The sequence below is a fragment of the Leptopilina boulardi genome, unplaced genomic scaffold, assembly GCF_019393585.1.
Source record: "Leptopilina boulardi isolate dan_hultmark-lab unplaced genomic scaffold, ZJU_Lbou_2.1 LbouV2_122, whole genome shotgun sequence".
NCBI lineage: Eukaryota > Metazoa > Arthropoda > Insecta > Hymenoptera > Figitidae > Leptopilina > Leptopilina boulardi.
Window position 1 is genome coordinate 1,773,517 of NW_026137666.1, and position 20,010 is coordinate 1,793,526.

General features: G+C 28.5%; 1 protein-coding gene and 1 long non-coding RNA gene across 5 annotated transcripts in view; both read left to right on the forward strand.

Annotated features, from left to right (window-relative positions):
• Positions 1 to 20,010, forward strand: part of LOC127286718 (breast cancer type 1 susceptibility protein homolog) — a 167,545-nt gene that overhangs the window by 69,116 nt on the left and 78,419 nt on the right. The window lies entirely within an intron of this gene.
• Positions 3,436 to 4,646, forward strand: LOC127286840 (uncharacterized). Its single transcript, XR_007843795.1, has 3 exons — positions 3,436 to 3,492; positions 3,863 to 3,953; positions 4,630 to 4,646. It is a non-coding gene; the product is annotated as an uncharacterized LOC127286840 (long non-coding RNA).

A 20,010-nucleotide genomic window follows, 5' to 3' on the forward strand; every position in this document is an offset into this window, starting at 1 on the left:
ACAACTTACTTCATGTTCATTATTTAGCGATTTTGCGTCAAGTTTCATTATTTTAGTTGATGATCTTGTAGGATCAATAAAGTTCTTTAAAATTGCACATCGTTGAACGTAAATAGAATTTTCTGTGCCACTTTTGATAAATTCTAAAATAAACTTGCATGTTGAATTTTTTGACTTCTGAATGTGGTGAAAATACTCTGGTAAATCTTTGGCACCCACTGCTAAGATTTGAACGGTTGCATCAAAAGGACACGTGTTTGTAATGATGTATTTCTGATTATTAATGTTTATGGGTTTTGTAAAATTGTTTCCATTTTCTAAAAGTTGTATCGAAGTCATATTTTCTTTTATCAAAGGAGCTACATCTTGTCTACCATGTAAAACTTGAATTTTTCTTTCTGGTTGCTGGAAATAAACATTTTCTTTTATTTCTTCCTTTGAAACATCTTCTCCCTGATTTCTCCAGTTTTCAGAGAAAAGAAGGTCATTTGTTGGAGTATCGAATCCTTTTGAGCTGTTTACTTTAATTTCTAATGCAGTACTGTGAGCAGGTATTTGACTTTCGTTAGCAAAAATTTCAGAGTCTACTTCGCTTTCCAGATTATTAACATTAATATCTGATTTTTCTTCAACAATTATAGATGTTTGCTGAGATTCCTCCATTTGGGAAACAAAGGCTTTAGTAATGGCAGTTGTCGCTATTAAGGTTTGACCTTTTAGTGCTTTAAAATGGATTCTGTAGAATTTGTCAGCTCGGAATCTTGCAAGAATACCTTCAATTATATTGTTTTTTAACTCTCCGAAATTTCCTTCTACATAACAACTCGTTGCTCTTATACATTGCGTTTGAAAATAAGTAATCATCACACCAGTCCACAATACAAATTCTTTAGATTTTAGAAGTAAGTGCTCAAAAAATTGTGGCATATAATATGCATTTACTCTCGAGTGTACAGTATTTTTATCTTTTTCGGCTTCAAGTTTTAATCGGTTTATCCATTGTAAAATGTTGATATCATCAACAACTTCTTCGTTTAAGGAGTCTTCAAAATTTATATTTAGCCCACTTGATTCCATTTTTTTGGAGATATTTTTGAATTGAATACTATGCTCGTCAGGTATTAATTGCATCGCGTTATGCTTTTCCTTTGCCATGTAATCTAATAACTCTAGTCTAGCTGATTCAGCCGCAGAAGGTTGTAATGAATCTACTATTTCGCCGTCGTATTTGTGTGATGATACGATCAGAGTCAAAAGTAAAATTTTTTCGAATGTTTCAAAAGTTGTACACGATATCATTAAAGCAATGCAGCGTAAAAAAAAATCTTTAACTGCTACGTTGTTAACATTGAAACATTTAAGTCTACAAAATATGGCAATAAGATGTGCTACATCTACTCTTATAAATGTAGTTGCAGGACGAATCTTAGTTTTAGATTCAGTTAATGCTAAGAAGCATGTTCTGCAATAATCATTTATACTCAGACGATTAAAAGACAGACACATGGCTCCTAACAATGCGTACGAATAATCGCAGACAGCCTGTTTCGGTACAATGCCAACTTTTATTAACCAAGAATTAAGCCAAAATAAAATTGTGTTAGTATCCAAAGCTGCAGACAACATTTGTCCTACGGAAACAGTAGTTTTGTTAAAATTGATAACTATTTCAAATAGAAAAATAGCCGGCGCTTTTACATCTTTTACGGAAGTTACTGGAGTCACTAAACTTGATGTGCTATCTAAGCAAACAAAAGACTCGTTTTTCGTAAAACGAAAGTACTCTTTCGTTAAAAATATTTGCTCCGGCAACAAGTATTGTAACTGGAAAGGATCAGCACCCACAAAGTTAATGGAACCAGCATAAGGAGGACTATATTTTAATTTTGTTAAAATCTCCACTGGGTTATTCCCATCTTTAACATTGATTCCAAGTTCTTTATCCCTACATTCTTGTAGAAGTTTTCTCAAAACGTCATTTGTGGGCAAAGTAGGAGCATTTAAATCTCCTAATTCAACCGTTCCTCTTGCCATATTTCTTCTACAATTTGCTGCTCCTTCTCTCAAAACTTTTTCTCCTACATCCCGACGTTTCTTGTTGCGAAGTTGTCTTTGAACAACTTCATGATTATGTAATCTGGTATCAGTACATTTTACCTGTAACCACACGTCCGCACCAGCAATTGGTTCTTCGTTGCACAATGCTTTTAATTCATTTCCACACTTACTACTCTTACACTTTGCGTAAATGTATAAAAAAGGACGATCAATTTTATTTGATACTTTGCAAAACTTGAAAGAAAAAGCGCAAGGTAATCTGTATTGCATTAAAAACGTATCAGCAATAACGTCGGTCCATTCGCCAGGTTTTAATGTTATATATTCTCTGTTACCGTATTCACGAATAACAGGTTTTATTTTTTCCCATGATTCACTTTCAATTTTTAAATCGAAAATATTTCCTTTAGAAAAATTAGAAATAATTGGAATTTCATATTTTGAACCTTCACCATCAGAAGTTTCATTTTCAGTCGATGAATCATCACTGTTTGTTATTTCTTTTTCAACATTTGCTACATCGTCGGTTACTTTTTCTTTTATTCCTAATTTTTGAAATACTTTTGTTCGAAGTTCTCTTCTATTATTTTTAAAATTTATGTAGACGTTGTGTGCAGTCCATTTTCCATTTAATGCTTTGCTAATGTTTGCATAAAATTGATCAGAATATACAGGTATGCTGCCATCAGATAAATTTTCTGCAAATAAGCACACAGCATTTACAGCGCTACTGATGTCAACTAAAGCTGAAGGTGGCATCTAAGAATAGAAAACATACATGTGAAAATTGTAGTGAAATATAAAAAGTGAAGTACCATGACGATGTTAAGTGCAGCAAGTTATAAATATGAGTGAAGCGACATCATGATAGTAATATAAATCTCTTTTGCAACTTTTACATTCTATCGTCATGGAACTTCACACTTAATCAGAGTCGTACTTTTATACACTAAGAAAAATATATTTTATTGAATCTTTAACATTTCTGCTAAAAGTAGGAAAATAATTTATGTAAAAGCAAAAGCTTTTAGGTCGTGTGATTGCTGTGATTCTACATGGAAATATTCTTTGCAGGTTTTCTCGCAAAATACTGGATAGAGTGAGCTAAAGAAGATATAAGAAAACGCTGTTGGGTGCTAATGGAAATTTAATTTTGAATAATTGCACATTTAAAGACAATTTAATGACGTCGAGTACTTACACTATTTTCGAATTCTCTACAAAATTTTAACTTAATTTATCAAGTATTTTGCGAGAAAACCTGCTAAGAATGTTTAAATGTGAAATCACAACAGTCACATTGAGTGATTTTTATACTTTTGATACTAAACGCTTTTGAAGCGACGGAAAATTTTTCTCAGTATATGACAAATCCAGAAAAAAGGCACATATGTATTGCCCACATTTACCTTTATAAATCATCACTTTATGAAAGTTATCCGAAATTTATTCAGTGCAGAACACTATATAACTTTATACAAGAGTTTATTTAATATATATAAAATATTAAATATTCTCTTTAAAATCGTTGAATCACTATACAAATTCTGCTCAATAAGAGTCAATAAAAATTATAATTGTATAAAACTACAATTAAGTAGCTTTATAAACTTGCACATTCACATAGTGTCACATATTATACAATTTTTTTGAATCTATGAATCATCACTATAAATGCTGCACATTAAGAGTCAATATAATTTGTAATTGTTTAAAACTACAAATAAGTAGCTTTATAAACTCCCAAATTCACATACGCTGCCACGTAATATATTTATATTAATGTATTTTTATTTAATAAAAGACATTCCAGTGGGATAAAATAATAATTCAATGACTGCAAACAACGGTTTATACCACATGCAAGAGAAAAATATACTCTCCGGAATATAAGGGTACAGTCACAGTTCATCGCCATAATGGAGCATTTACACCTACGGTAAAAATTGTCCAGAATGGAAAATCTATATTAGAGTAAGAAAGACAGGCTGTGAATCTGTCTCTTTTACTCTAATGTACATTTTTCGTTCTGGACAATTTTTACCGAAGGTGTAAATGCTCCATAAGGCCAACGCAAAATAGACTCTTGAAAGTGAATGAGCTGAAAAAAACAGATATATGTGTCCATCCTTCTCTTACTCATTCTCTCGATAGCGTTTCCGCTTTTAAGGTTAATGCACAATAGATTTGCGAAAGTCGTTCACGAACGAAATGCATGAGATAGAAAAGGATACGAATATATCTCTGTCCTTTTCTAACTCATGTTGCACGTTCGCGAATGTCTTTCCCGAAGCTATTCATTTTCGTTAAGGAGTTTCCAGAATAGAATTTTTTGTGACATTAGCATAAACGTAGACGTTAAATTAAAGTTCTTGAATTTTCACTTTAGGTTAAGATGTGAAACGAAATAAATGAAATTCTGCTAAATAATAATTACAACGTATTTAGTTTATGATAAATAAAAATATGAAATATGCTGTTTAAATTATGTTATTAATCGGATAATAAAAATTATGAAGTATTGTATTTAATAAAAATTATCATTCTATGAACTATGAATTGGCATTTCAGTTACTTCTACATTATAGCATTTGATAATTGGATCAGCTGAAAATTAGGTCAAGTGGTGATTCCGACATATAGAAATTATGGTAATTTCACATTATAATAAATAGGAATTTGATTAAAATATAATGGAGCATTTACACCTTCGGTAAAAATTGTCCAGAAAGGAAAATCTACATTGGAGTAAGAGAGACAGATACACAGTCTGTCTCTCTTACTCCAATATAGATTTTCCATTCTGGACAATTTTTACCCTAGGTGTAAATGCTCCATAATTAGCACAATTTCAAGTTAAGGCCTGAGCAGAATAGCGTCGTAATCGTAAACGCAATCGCAAACGTAAACGGAAGAATGAGTTAGAGAAGGATAGGTATATTGTGTATCCTTCTCTAACTCATTCTTCCGTTTACGATTACGATTGCGATTCCGGTTACGTTTCTATTCTGCGTTGGCCTTTAGATCAAATGTTTTTTCGAAAAATAATTTTTCGTTCAATTTACAATTCGTATAAATAGAGAGTTGTGAAACTAGTCATTTGAAGATTGTGAATTCGATTTAATACACATTCTTTAGGGTACGGTCACACTATCTCATGCATACACAGTGCATGTATGAGATAGTGTGACCGTACCCTTACTTTCAATTTGAGATGAAAGGTAGCACCCCAGAGACGGTATGTTTCCATTGTCCCACTCGCCAAAATCACCATTCGCGATTTAAAGGCCAACGCATAATAGCTTCGCGAATGAGGTGCATGTGATAGAAAAGGACACATACATACACCCTAATGCATATTTGCTGTCTTTCCAGTTTGCCGACGTTTTGAAAATTCATAACATTCTTATACAAATATTGTTATTTCGTGACGTATGAACTAACTTATTCGTCATGAACTAACAATATTTTTATAGAAATGTAAACGACTATTCAAAATGTCAGAAGACCGGAAGAACAGTATACATAATTATATGCATTAGGGTGTATCACTGTCCTTTTCTAACGTAGAAAATGTATAAAAAAGGCCTTTCTCCAATTGGATCTAAAACTATGCGTTCCGATTGCGTCACGTTGATTTTAGCACTGGTATTTGCTAATAAAAATCTTTCTTGAGATAAAATTATATCAGAATGATGCATAAAATATTTCAACTTGCACCAAAGTCTGGCATTCGATAACATATTCCTGTGCTCAACTGAAAATAATTGTTAATTACTTAATTTTCACTATCAAACGCTAAACCTTAACTAACACACGACTAACAAACGGTATAAATAAAAAAATTAATTAACAATTAAATTGGGGTGTGGCATGAAGTTAGCACCCAAATTGTAATGAATTATAGATTTTTTAAATTAATCGATATAAATTCGGTATTTGCTAAAAAAATCTTCCACTATACAATATAATATTCGAATGATTGATAAAATATTTCAACTTGCACCAAAGTCTGGCCTCTGAGTTTTTACTCCTCACTTTAAATGAAAATAATTATTTTTTACCGATTTTTCTTTGTTAAAATTTTTTTGATAATGTATAGTATTTATTGCTGTTGTTGAAGTGACCCTAATAAATAAATGTTATTTGAAGATATTTGAATCGTCCGCCACTTATTTTGTGCGCATGCGCAGAGTCGGGTTGCAGTGATCGGACAGATTTTTTTTATAACTTTAATATCTAATTTAATTTGGACTACTAAACGTTTATAATATACTATCAATTGCTATCAAACGACTAACAAACGAATGTAAAAGGAAAATCAATAATTTATTGAAAATAGGGTGCTTTGTGAAAATGACACACAATTTTTGTGTGTGAAATATTTTTACTAATTATTTCTATCAAACCTTGAATTTTAACTATCAAAGACTATCAAACTATTCTAGTGAATTATACATCACTATCAAGCGTTAAAAATCAACTACCAATCATTATCAAACGATTCTAGTCCATTGCATATCACATTCAAACGATAATACATAATTAATTATTAATCACTATCAAACGATTTAAGTAAATTGTAAATCACTATCAAACTATAATAATCAATTATAAATCATTATCAATCGATAATAATCAACTATCAATCACTATCAAACGATTTTAGTCAATTGTAAATCACTATCAAACGATAATAATCAACTATCAATCACTATTAAACCATTTTAGATAACTATAAATCACTATCAAACGATATTAATCAACTTTCAATCAGCATCAAATGATATTGATAAACTATCATACACTATCAAACGATTTATGCCAACTATAAATCAATATCAAAAGATAATAGCCAATAATAATTAACTATCAAACGATTTCAGCCAATTATTATTCACTATCAAATGATTTTAGTCCATTATAAATCACTATCAAACGATAATAATTAACTATCAATCACTATCAAACTATAATAATTAACTATCAATCACTATCAAACGATATTAGCCAATAATAATTAACTATCAAACGATTTTAGCCAATTATTATTCACTATCAAACTATTTTATTTAATTATAAATCAATATCAAACGATATTAGCCAATAATAATTAACTATCAAACGCTTTCAGCCAATTATTATTCACTATCAAACTATTTTATTTAATTATAAATCACTATCAAACGATAATAATTAACTATCAATCTCTATCAAACTATAATAATCAACTATAAATCACTATCTAACGATATTAGCCAATAATAATTAACTATCAAACGATTTCAGCCAATTATTATTCACTATCAAACGATTTTAGTCAATTATAAATCACTATCAAACGACAATAATTAACTATAAATCAGCATATCAAACGATATTAGCCCATAATAATTAACAATCAAACGATTTCAGCCAATTATTATTCACTATCAAATGATTATAAATTATAAATCACTATCAAAGATAATAATTAACTATCAATCACTATCAAACGATAATAATTAACTATCAATCACTATCAAACGATATTAGCCAATAATAATTAACTATCAAACGATTTCAGCCAATTATTATTCACTATCAAATGATTTTAGTCAATTATTAATCACTATCAAACGATAATAATTAACTATCAATCACTATCAAACGATATTAGCCAATAATAATTAACTATCAAACGATTTCAGCCAATTATTATTCACTATCAAATGATTATAAATTATAAATCACTATCAAAGATAATAATTAACTATCAATCACTATCAAACGATAATAATTAACTATCAATCACTATCAAACGATATTAGCCAATAATAATTAACTATCAAACGATTTCAGCCAATTATTATTCACTATCAAATGATTTTAGTCAATTATTAATCACTATCAAACGATAATAATTAACTATCAATCACTATCAAACGATATTAGCCAATAATAATTAACTATCAAACGATTTCAGCCAATTATTATTCACTATCAAATGATTATAAATTATAAATCACTATCAAAGATAATAATTAACTATCAATCACTATCAAACGATAATAATTAACTATCAATCACTATCAAACGATATTAGCCAATAATAATTAACTATCAAACGATTTCAGCCAATTATTATTCACTATCAAATGAGTTTAGTCAATTATTAATCACTATCAAACGATAATAATTAACTAACAATCACTATCAAACGATATTAGCCAATAATAATTAACTATCAAACGATTTCAGCCAATTATTATTCACTATCAAATGATTATAAATTATAAATCACTATCAAAGATAATAATTAACTATCAATCACTATCAAACGATAATAATTAACTATCAATCACTATCAAACGATATTAGCCAATAATAATTAACTATCAAACGATTTCAGCCAATTATTATTCACTATCAAATGATTTTAGTCAATTATTAATCACTATCAAACGATAATAATTAACTATCAATCACTATCAAACGATATTAGCCAATAATAATTAACTATCAAACGATTTCAGCCAATTATTATTCACTATCAAATGATTATAAATTATAAATCACTATCAAAGATAATAATTAACTATCAATCACTATCAAACGATAATAATTAACTATCAATCACTATCAAACGATATTAGCCAATAATAATTAACTATCAAACGATTTTAGCCAATTATTATTCACTATCAAACTATTTTATTTAATTATAAATCACTATCAAACGATATTAGCCAATAATAATTAACTATCAAACGCTTTCAGCCAATTATTATTCACTATCAAACTATTTTATTTAATTATAAATCACTATCAAACGATAATAATTAACTATCAATCTCTATCAAACTATAATAATCAACTATAAATCACTATCTAACGATATTAGCCAATAATAATTAACTATCAAACGATTTCAGCCAATTATTATTCACTATCAAACGATTTTAGTCAATTATAAATCACTATCAAACGACAATAATTAACTATAAATCACTATATCAAACGATATTAGCCCATAATAATTAACAATCAAACGATTTCAGCCAATTATTATTCACTATCAAATGATTATAAATTATAAATCACTATCAAAGATAATAATTAACTATCAATCACTATCAAACGATAATAATTAACTATCAATCACTATCAAACGATATTAGCCAATAATAATTAACTATCAAACGATTTCAGCCAATTATTATTCACTATCAAATGATTTTAGTCAATTATAAATCACTGTCAAACGATAATAATTAACTATCAATCACTATCAAACGATTTCAGCCAATTATTATTCACTATCAAACGATTTTAGTCAATTATAAATCACTATCAAACTATAATAATCAACTATCAATCACTATCAAACGATATTAGCCAATAATAATTAACTATCAAACGATTTCAGCCAATTATTATTCACTATCAAACTATTTTATTTAATTATAAATCACTATCAAACGATAATAATTAACTATCTATCACTATCAAACTATAATAATCAACTATCAATCACTATCAAACGATATTAGCCAATAATAATTAACTATCAAACGATTTCAGCCAATTATTATTCACTATCAAATAATTTTAGTCAATTATAAATCACTATCAAACGAAAATAATCAACTATCAATCACTATCAAATGATTTTAGTTAATTTTAAATCTCTATCAAACGAAAATAATGAACTATCAATCACTATCAAACGATATTAGTCTACCATTAATCAATATTAAACTGCGTACAAACGTTTGGAATTAAAATTTGACAATTTTGAAAGGAGAGTATTTAATTGTATGATATATGAATAAAAATTTGAAGTATTACATTTTGTTTCTAAAATCGAAGAGGAAAATTTGTTCCTGTTTTTTGAAAATGCCGCGAAAGTATGTTTTGCGCATGTGCAAATGGAGGGATGCGACATGGATAGATGTTTTTGATAATGTTTATATTTATTATTATTTCAACTATCAAACGTTCAGAATTGACTATCAATCTCTATCAAACAACCAACAAACGTTTACAAATGAAAAATTAGTATTTTTTTTAATTTGGGGTGCAGTGTGAAAATAGCACACCAAAATTTGATTTTTGTTTATTTTTTCTAATTATTACTATCAAACGTTAAATATCAACTATCAAACACTATCAAACGACCAACAAACGTTTAGAATAAAAAAAAATTGATTTTGATTAAGTTGTGGTGCTAACTTCACGGGCATTATGGTGGGCCGGAAAATTTTTTTTATAATTTTTTAAATTTAAATTAAAAAAAAATTCTTTGCTTCTTGAATTCTATAAAATAGTTGAAATTTGATTTAAAATGTTTATAGAAATTTTTGGGGTAATTCACAAAAATATATATAGCGCGAACGACAATTAAAAATGTTGATTTCGGTAATTTACGGAAATTTTCGAGGTAATTTATGAAAATTTATGCGTTAACTTATAGAAATTTTGTCTAAAATTCATAAAAATATGTACCTAAAGCATAAATCACAATTAAAAATTTATTTATTTTTATTTATTTATTTATTTGGAACATAACGGGACATGCCCTTTCGTACAAAAGTACTCCTAAATCTAAAAATTACAATACTATATTTTACTAAATCTAGGTAGCCACTTAAGAAATGATATTTTAGTTTTCGTTTAGCAAGATATTACGTAATGATGATGTGAATCGTGTGACATTATTATCAAAGAAATTGATGTCGTTTGAAATCATGTTTGCCTCTCTGCTGAGTCTAGCAATCAATGAATTATTACCATAATTAGTTCTGTGAAATGCCACCGAAAACAATGTATATCGCCTAGAAAACATTCTGGGCACTGATAAATTTATCATAGAGAGAAGTGAAGGACAAAAGATAGCTCCATTCATAAGTCTATACAAAAAAGCCATATCTGCAAAGTAGAACCGTGAATTTAACAATGGTATATTTAATACCGATCTAAGTTCCCTGTAATCATGTGTATGCAAGTCAAAGGGGATATTGAGTAATCTCGCGGCAAATCTAAGAAATTTGTTCTGAACACGTTCAATTCTGATTATATGGAAGACGTAGAAAGGTGCCCAAATGATACATGCATATTCTATAATTGTTCTGACAAGCGTCAGGTACAAAGTCCTGATGGTTAGCATATTATGAAAAACTGAGGCACATCTCATTATAAAACCCAAGACTTTAGAGGCTTTTGAAACAGTCTCAGTAATATGATCATTAAATACTAAATTACTATTAAATACAACTCCCAAATCACGCACCCTCTCTACTCTCTCCAAAATATGACCATCAATAGTGTAGTTGTTTAAATATAAATTTACACTACCTTTCGAAAAGGTTACAACAAAACTCTTTTTAATGTTTATACTTAAATGATTTTTAACACACCATTTTTGGAGTCTTTTTAAATCTTTTTGTAACTTCAAAATATCTTTTCGAAAGGTAGACGGATGAATCACTTTATAACACTTGAGGTCGTCAGCATAAAGTAAGAACGAGGAGTGCCTGATTATTTGCTTTATATCATTCATATATAAAATGAACATTAAGGGGCCTAGGCGTGATCCCTGTGATACCCCAGAGGTTGCTAGAAAAGGATCGCTAAATTCACCACCAACCCTTACCACCTGATACCTGTCAGAAAGATAATTTTTGAAAAAAAGAACAATGTTGTCAGAAATGCCTAGTGATTTCTGTTTATTTATAAGTATATTATGGTCCACCTTATCAAACGCCTTCGATATATCAGCATAGATAACATCGACTTGCAATCCCTTTTCTAATTTTTCTGTTAAGAAGGTTGTAAAAATACCCAAATTTGTTACAGTGGATCTACCCCTGACGAAACCATGCTGTTCATCGATTATAGCTTCAGAGACCGATGTATAAAAATTATCATAAATTATACTCTCAAATATTTTTGCAAAAACACTTAAAATTGTTATAGGCCTATAGTTCTGGGTATTATTTTTATTATCAGACTTATAAACTGGAGTTATCATTCCCTTCTTCCATTCATATGGAAAAACCCAATATTTTAGCGATTTATTAAAAATTATAAACAAAGGTTCAATTAACGAATATCCACATGACTTTACAATGAATGGAGAAATTCTATCGGGACCTGGCCCCTTACTGACATCTAAGTCTTTAATTTTTTTGAAAATATCATTTCTATTAATTGTTATGGAGTTTAGGTTAACATCAAATTTATGATTGAAGGTTAAATCTGGGACATTAGCAGAAGGTAATGTGTACACTGACTTAAAGTGTTTCGCAAAAAGATTAGAAATTTCTAAATATGTATCACCAGATTCATCCTTATAAAACATATGTGTAGGAATGTTATGATCTTGACGATTAGAATTAACATAGGTCCAGAATTGTTTTGGATTATCCAAAATAGATTTTTCAACATTTGATATATAATTATTGTAACAAATTTTAGAAAGTTTTTTACATTCTGACCTTAATTTGGAAAATTTTAAATAATTTGTGTTACATTTATTTCTAGTATAACTTAAATGAGCAGTCTTCTTATCATAAACCAAGTTTTTTAATTCATTTGAAAACCAAGGTGGAAAATTCGAAGTGGCAATATATTTCATTGGTATATGAATATCAAAAATATTATATAAATGTTCATAAAAAATAGTCACAACGTTATCAACATTATCATCACTCAGTGATGATCAATTAGTTGAGTTTAATAAGGTAACAATACCGCAGCTATATTAGCTTTCCTGAAATCATAAGCTGCATTAAGGTTCTGCGCATTATTACAACAAATATTTTCATGAACATTAGAAAAAACATTTATCAATAAACATGGATGATAGTTATCCAGCGGTAATATAGTCATTAAGTACCTCAACAGCAAAATTTACACTATTACAAAAAATTAAATCCAAAATTGAACCATAAGTATTAACTATTTTATTTATTTGTGATAAACCGGCAAAGTTTGTTGTGTCCAACAGTAGGGAAGCAATTTGTTCTTGTTGATTAGTTAAAGATGCGTTTAATTCTAATTGTGAGACTGATCCAACAAAAAACTGTGTTAAAAACGGCAAATTAAAGTCACCAACAATTAAAAGAACTGCACTATTATATCTATCATGTATATCTTCAATGATATTACACACTTCAGAAAAAATACTGAATGGGGAATTTGGTGGTATGTAAAAACATCCTATTATATACAAAACATTATTTTTCCTGAATTTTATGAACACATGTTCAATAGAAAAGACATTTGTTTCAATAACTGAACTACGCAAATTTCTGCGAGCAGCTATAAGTAAACCACCACCTCTTGATTTTACACTAGAATTATTACACTACCGTCCGAAATTGTGCGAACGCTTACACCGCGAGTCATTGAAAAACATACTCGCGTGAAAATAAAGATAACTCTGAGAGAAATTAACGTAGAGACTTTTCCCTTATAGCGTTGGAAAGCTTATTAAATTTCGAAAAAAATGATACCTATTTGAATGAGATTGCTTAAATAGGTTTAAATATATCATGTTACAAAGTTAAAAAAATAATTGTAATTTTTTGCTTATTTCCTACCTTGACTTTAACCTCTTGCATGGTCCAGGAAAATCGACGAAAAAAATTGTCCTTTAACACAATTATTCTTTGAAATCTAAGCTTTCCATTGATTCCAAGAACAATAAAAAATGTTGACGGGTTTGCCAGTAATTGAAAAAAAAGGACGAGCGTGCACGAAAAAAAATTCGACCGTCAATCGCTCGATTTTCCCGTCTCGCTGCCTCTTTCGTTCGTGCGCCAGGGCCGAAACAGAGGATTTTGATTAGGCGCTTTCCGGGCACTATTAATTTCATTATTTTTGCCTTTTTGTGAACATAAATTATTTGTATAACGCGAAAGATATCATAATTGTGTTATAAGTTAATTATACAGTTATTAAAATTAAATAAATGTAATAAAACTTATATATTTCATTATTAAAATATTTTACATACATGGAGATATTAATTTTTTAATCAATCATAAATAAAATAATTATACAATTAAAGTTTTGTAAAAATTAAAATATATTTATAATCCTTAAACAATTTATTATTAAGAATCAAAAACCTCGTTGGTCAAATTGAATTTTTTAATAATAAAATATATAATTTTTATTACATTTATTTAATTTTAATAACTGTATAATTAACTTATAACACAATTATGATATCTTTCGTGTTATACAAATAATTTATGTTCACAAAAAGGCAAAAATAATGAAATTAATGGTGCCCGGAAAGCGCCTAATCAAAATCCTCTGTTTCGGCCCTGGCGCACGAACGAAAGAGGCAGCGAGACGGGAAAATCGAGCGATTGACGGTCGAATTTTTTTTCGTGCACGCTCGTCCTTTTTTTCAATTACTGGCAAACCCGTCAACATTTTTTATTGTTCTTGGAATCAATGGAAAGCTTAGATTTCAAGGAATAATTATGTTAAAGGACAATTTTTTTCGTCGATTTTCCTGGACCATGCAAGAGGTTAAAGTCAAGGTAGGAAATAAGCAAAAAATTACAATTATTTTTTCAACTTTGTAACATGATATATTTAAACCTATTTAAGCAATCTCATTCAAATAGGTATCATTTTTTTCGAAATTTAATAAGCTTTCCAACGCTATAAGGGAAAAGTCTCTACGTTAATTTCTCTCAGAGTTATCTTTATTTTCACGCGAGTATGTTTTTCAATGACTCGCGGTGTAAGCGTTCGCACAATTTCGGACGGTAGTGTACTTCTGTCAAAGCGATAAACATCATAATTTTTAAAACCTAATTCTTGAGTATTTATATTTGTATTTAACCAAGTTTCTGTAAGAATATACACACTATAACTATTAAGAGAGATACATTCACGGAGCTGGTGAGTTTTAGTTCGTACGCCTCTGACATTCTGGTAATAGATTTCCATGAATGAATGAGACTTGAAAGAAGGGGACGCACTTATGACACAGTTGGGAGGAGTCATGTAAGACTGGACGTCGACCCGCCCACTTGCAAAGTGACAGTGGTCGTACGTCTCCGGGGGGGGATCTTGATGATAGTGGGGACTCCACGACGATAAGCCATTGTAATATTCGTCTCTCCCTCCTGTCGACGTATCATTAGCTGCTCCTGGACATCCCGAATTTCCCCTCTCTGCATCGGCGTCTTGTCGGATGTTAAGGACAAGTTTTTCAGTTTCGATTGTAGGGTCGGGTCCCTTTTTGCTGCTATAAATGACCTCAGTATAACTTGTGCCTTCTCCTCCGACACACACACTACCTTCACAGGTCGAGGCTTCCGTGAGACCTGCGCATTAGAACCTATTCTGTACACTCGACATCCCTCAAGATCAGAAGCTTTTGAAAAATCTTGTAATGTACTGATGAATTGTGATTTTAAACTATCAGTAGGTATATTGGAGGTTGAGGGAGCATTATTGACCAAGTTATTCTCAGGAAGACCAAACAACACGAGATTCTTCTTTCTTTCACTTCTATCAATGATTTCATTGATACATACATTGGTGTCAGTTTTGTGATCAATGTTTTCGGGAAGGCAGTGTGACCAGGCCGCAGATAGACTTGACCCCCACCATGTTTCCATCCGCACACTAACACATGCATATACATTCCCTGTATATGAGCCTCTTTTTCGTTTTCCTCTATTCGCTAGATACTATGCATGCATTTACCGGCGGTCGATTGCTTTTTGGCGCGGGAAATTTAAAATGTAGAAATATTCTTTAGTAATTCATAATAAATATATTAAGTAAAAAATTAATTATTTATTCAAAAATGTTTTTATTATTAATTTTCAAATGTAATAAACAATAATTCCTGTATGATTATAATAATTGATTGAAATTAATTTTCAGGTTAAATAATAAATTAGATTTTAATAAAACTTTTAAATAAAATTCAAATTATTCTTTACTTTATTTTGTAAAATATACTTAAAGGGATGAAATAAAATTTAATATTAATGCTTTTAATTAATGGGATATATGTATAATAACTATTCAATTTTATTTTATCTCTTTAATTATAATAAAAAAATTTAATTTTGATATTTAATGATGTTTTTTTTATTAAATTCTAATTTATTATTTAACTTGAAAATTATCTTCTACAAATTATTATAATCATACATTGAATTATTGTTTATCATTATTTATTTTTAAAACAGGGATGAAATAATTTGTATAATAATTAATAATAAATCAATTAATTAATCAATTATTAAATTAATAATATTTATTTAATTAACAATTTCTTTTTTATGATAATTTTTAATTAACACAATTATTAATTAAATAATTATATATTGTTAATTATATTTCAGACTACTTACTTCTTTTATAATTTAATCTACACAAATTTAAAAAAAATTACATTTTACATAAATAAATTATATTATAAATTAAATTATTATATTTATAAATTATATTATTACCTTTTACACCCTATTTATAAATAAGGTGTAAAAGGTAATTTTTTTTAAATTTGTGTAGATTAAATTATAAAAGAAGTAAGTAGTCTGAAATATAATTAACAATATATAATTATTTAATTAATAATTGTGTTAATTAAAAATTATCATAAAAAAGAAATTGTTAATTAAATAAATATTATTAATATAATAATTGATTAATTAATTGATTTATTATTAATTATTATACAAATTATTTCATCCCTGTTTTAAAAATAAATAATGATAAACAATAATTCAATGTATGATTATAATAATTTGTAGAAGATAATTTTCAAGTTAAATAATAAATTAGAATTTAATAAAAAAAACATCATTAAATATCAAAATTAAATTTTTTTATTATAATTAAAGAGATAAAATAAAATTGAATAGTTATTATACATATATCCCATTAATTAAAAGCATTAATATTAAATTTTATTTCATCCCTTTAAGTATATTTTACAAAATAAAGTAAAGAATAATTTGAATTTTATTTAAAAGTTTTATTAAAATCTAATTTATTATTTAACCTGAAAATTAATATCAATCAATTATTATAATCATACAGGAATTATTGTTTATTACATTTGAAAATTAATAATAAAAACATTTTTGAATAAATAATTAATTTTTTACTTAATATATTTATTATGAATTACTAAAGAATATTTCTACATTTTAAATTTCCCGCGCCAAAAAGCAATCGACCGCCGGTAAATGCATGCATAGTATCTAGCGAATAGAGGAAAACGAAAAAGAGGCTCATATACAGGGAATGTATATGCATGTGTTAGTGTGCGGATGGAAACATGGTGGGGGTCAAGTCTATCTGCGGCCTGGTCACACTGCGGGAAGGTTAGTCTCACACCTAACAAGTCTCCCCTCCACATCCAACATACGGTTAGATAGATCTGTTACCCTACCTTCCATGCCTGTAAGCCTTGAAAGCGTATCGTCAAGTTTGACATTGATGTCCTCAAAATTCCTAGTCAAAGTGCTGAAATTATCTGATACTGTTTGTGTTAGTTTATTGACTGCACTCATAATAGCATCTAGACTAGTTGAAGATTGAGAACTCTGGGAATTTGCTGATGGAGATGTTGACCTAGGCCGACAACATCTAGCGAACGAACCATCAGATATAGTAGGCAACTGCATTGCACAACTTGGATGGTAAGGCAGGTTGCATCCAACACAAAGGGTGGGAGTTGCACGTGCAATATCTTTGTTGCACTTTGAACATTTCACAGCTTGATCCATTTTGCTCACACACAAATAAGAGGAATACTCCAAAACAAATGCCAGTAAATAGCAAAACACAAAAATTTCAGATTTTGCACACACTAGGAAGGGCAAAACCGTTGTAATGAAAGTGAGGTTAGAAATGGATAAACTTAAAAAACAAGTGTACACAAATGATAAACAACAGCAATAATTGTTGATAACAAATCCAAAAAATCACATAAACGATAAGACACTCAAAATATAAATAAAAGATAACTAAGTCAATTAAACTGAACTATTTATTGCGGAATTAAGCACAAGCATGTGCATAAAGTAGCCACCTAGCGGCTTGATAATTTTGGTAATTTACGGAAATTTCCGCGGTAATTTATGGAAATTTTCGATGTAATTTATGGAAATTTATGCGGTAATTTATAGAAATTTTGTCTAAAATTCATAAAAATATGTAAAGCATAAATCACAATTAAAAATGATAATTTTGGTAATTTACGGAAATTTCCGCGGTAATTTACAAAAACATATATAGCGCGAACGACAATTAAAAATTTTATTTTGGTAATTTATGGAAATTTATACGGTCATTTATAGAAATTTTGGCTATAATTCATAAAAATATGTAAAGCATAAATCGCAATTAAAAATTTTCTTTTCGGTAATTTACAAAAATATATGAGGCAAAATTCCTGAAATGTCCGAACAAAAAATTAAAAGTTCTCGAATTTAATCCATACTTTTCTAAAATGTTGTTATTGTTGGTGAAAGTCTAAAAATCAATTATTATTGAATTTAATAAAATAGTTTTTGAATTACAACGTTTTTAATTTTTGACTTTTGAAAAAAAAAAATTTTTTCAATGTACAATATTTATAAGTAGAATGCATAAAAGTTAACATATATATAATGATTTTTAAAGCTTTTTTGACGGGCTACACGCTGTTAAAAAAAATTTTTTTTTATATAACATTTGACCTTGAAATTCAAGGTCAAAATGTTAATTTACAATTAAACAATTAGTTAACATTGCAATTGTTTATTAACAATCTACTTATCCAAAATACTTCATATAGGGCTCGTTGGATGCGGAATTACCTTAACTTTCAATTGGTAAGTTCAGCATTACCATAACTTTATTTGTTTGTGAAATATTTTATTTTTTACTAACAACAAGCATCCAAAAGCCCTATATGAAGTATTTTTGTTCAATTTTAGTTAAATAACAATAAAAAATGAAATATCTTACAAACAAATAAAGTTATCGTAAATCTAAACTAACCAATTGAAAGTTAAGCTAATTCCGCATCCAACGAGCCCTATATGAAGTATTTTGGATAAGTAGATTGTTAATAAACAATTGCAATGTTAACTAATTGTTTATTAACAATCTACTTATCCAAAATATTTCATATAGGGCTCGTTGGATGCGGAATTACGTTAACTCTCAATTACTAACTTCAGAATTACGGTAACTTTATTCGTTTGTAAAATATTTCATTTGTTATAAACATTAATTAATTAATTAATTAATATCTCAAAGACTTTAAAAGATCCCACTCTGAAAATTACATGTTTTGTAGGAAATTAGTCAAGCTTTCCATTGAGATAGTTAAAAATAATTTTAAAAAATCCGATTTTGAGATAAACGTAAATTAACATTTTGACCTTGAATTTCAAGGTCAAATGTTATTTAAAAAAAAATTTTATTAACAGCGTGTAGCTCGTCAATAAAGCTTTAAAAATCATTATATATATGATAACTTTTATGCATTCTACTTATAAATATGGTACATTGAAAAAATTTTTTTTTTTCAAAAGTCAAAAATTAAAAACGTTGTAATTCAAAAACTATTTTATTAAATTCAATAATAATTGATTTTTAGACTTTCACCAACAATAACAACATTTTAGAAAAGTATGGATTAAATTCGAGAACTTTTAATTTTTTGTTCGGACATTTCAGGAATTTTGCCTCATATATAGCGCGAACGACAATTAAAAATTTTATTTTGGTAATTTATGGAAATTCATGCTGTAATTTATGGAAATTTATACGGTAATTTATAGAAATTTATTTGGTAAGTTATAGTAAACTTACCGGAGCTATGATAGTTTATAATAAATATTTTTAATTTTGTTTGTTTCATTGTGTATTAAACTTGCACAAGTGAAGGTCGAAATTCTGTGGCGAGTGTAGACGCTGGGGTCGGTG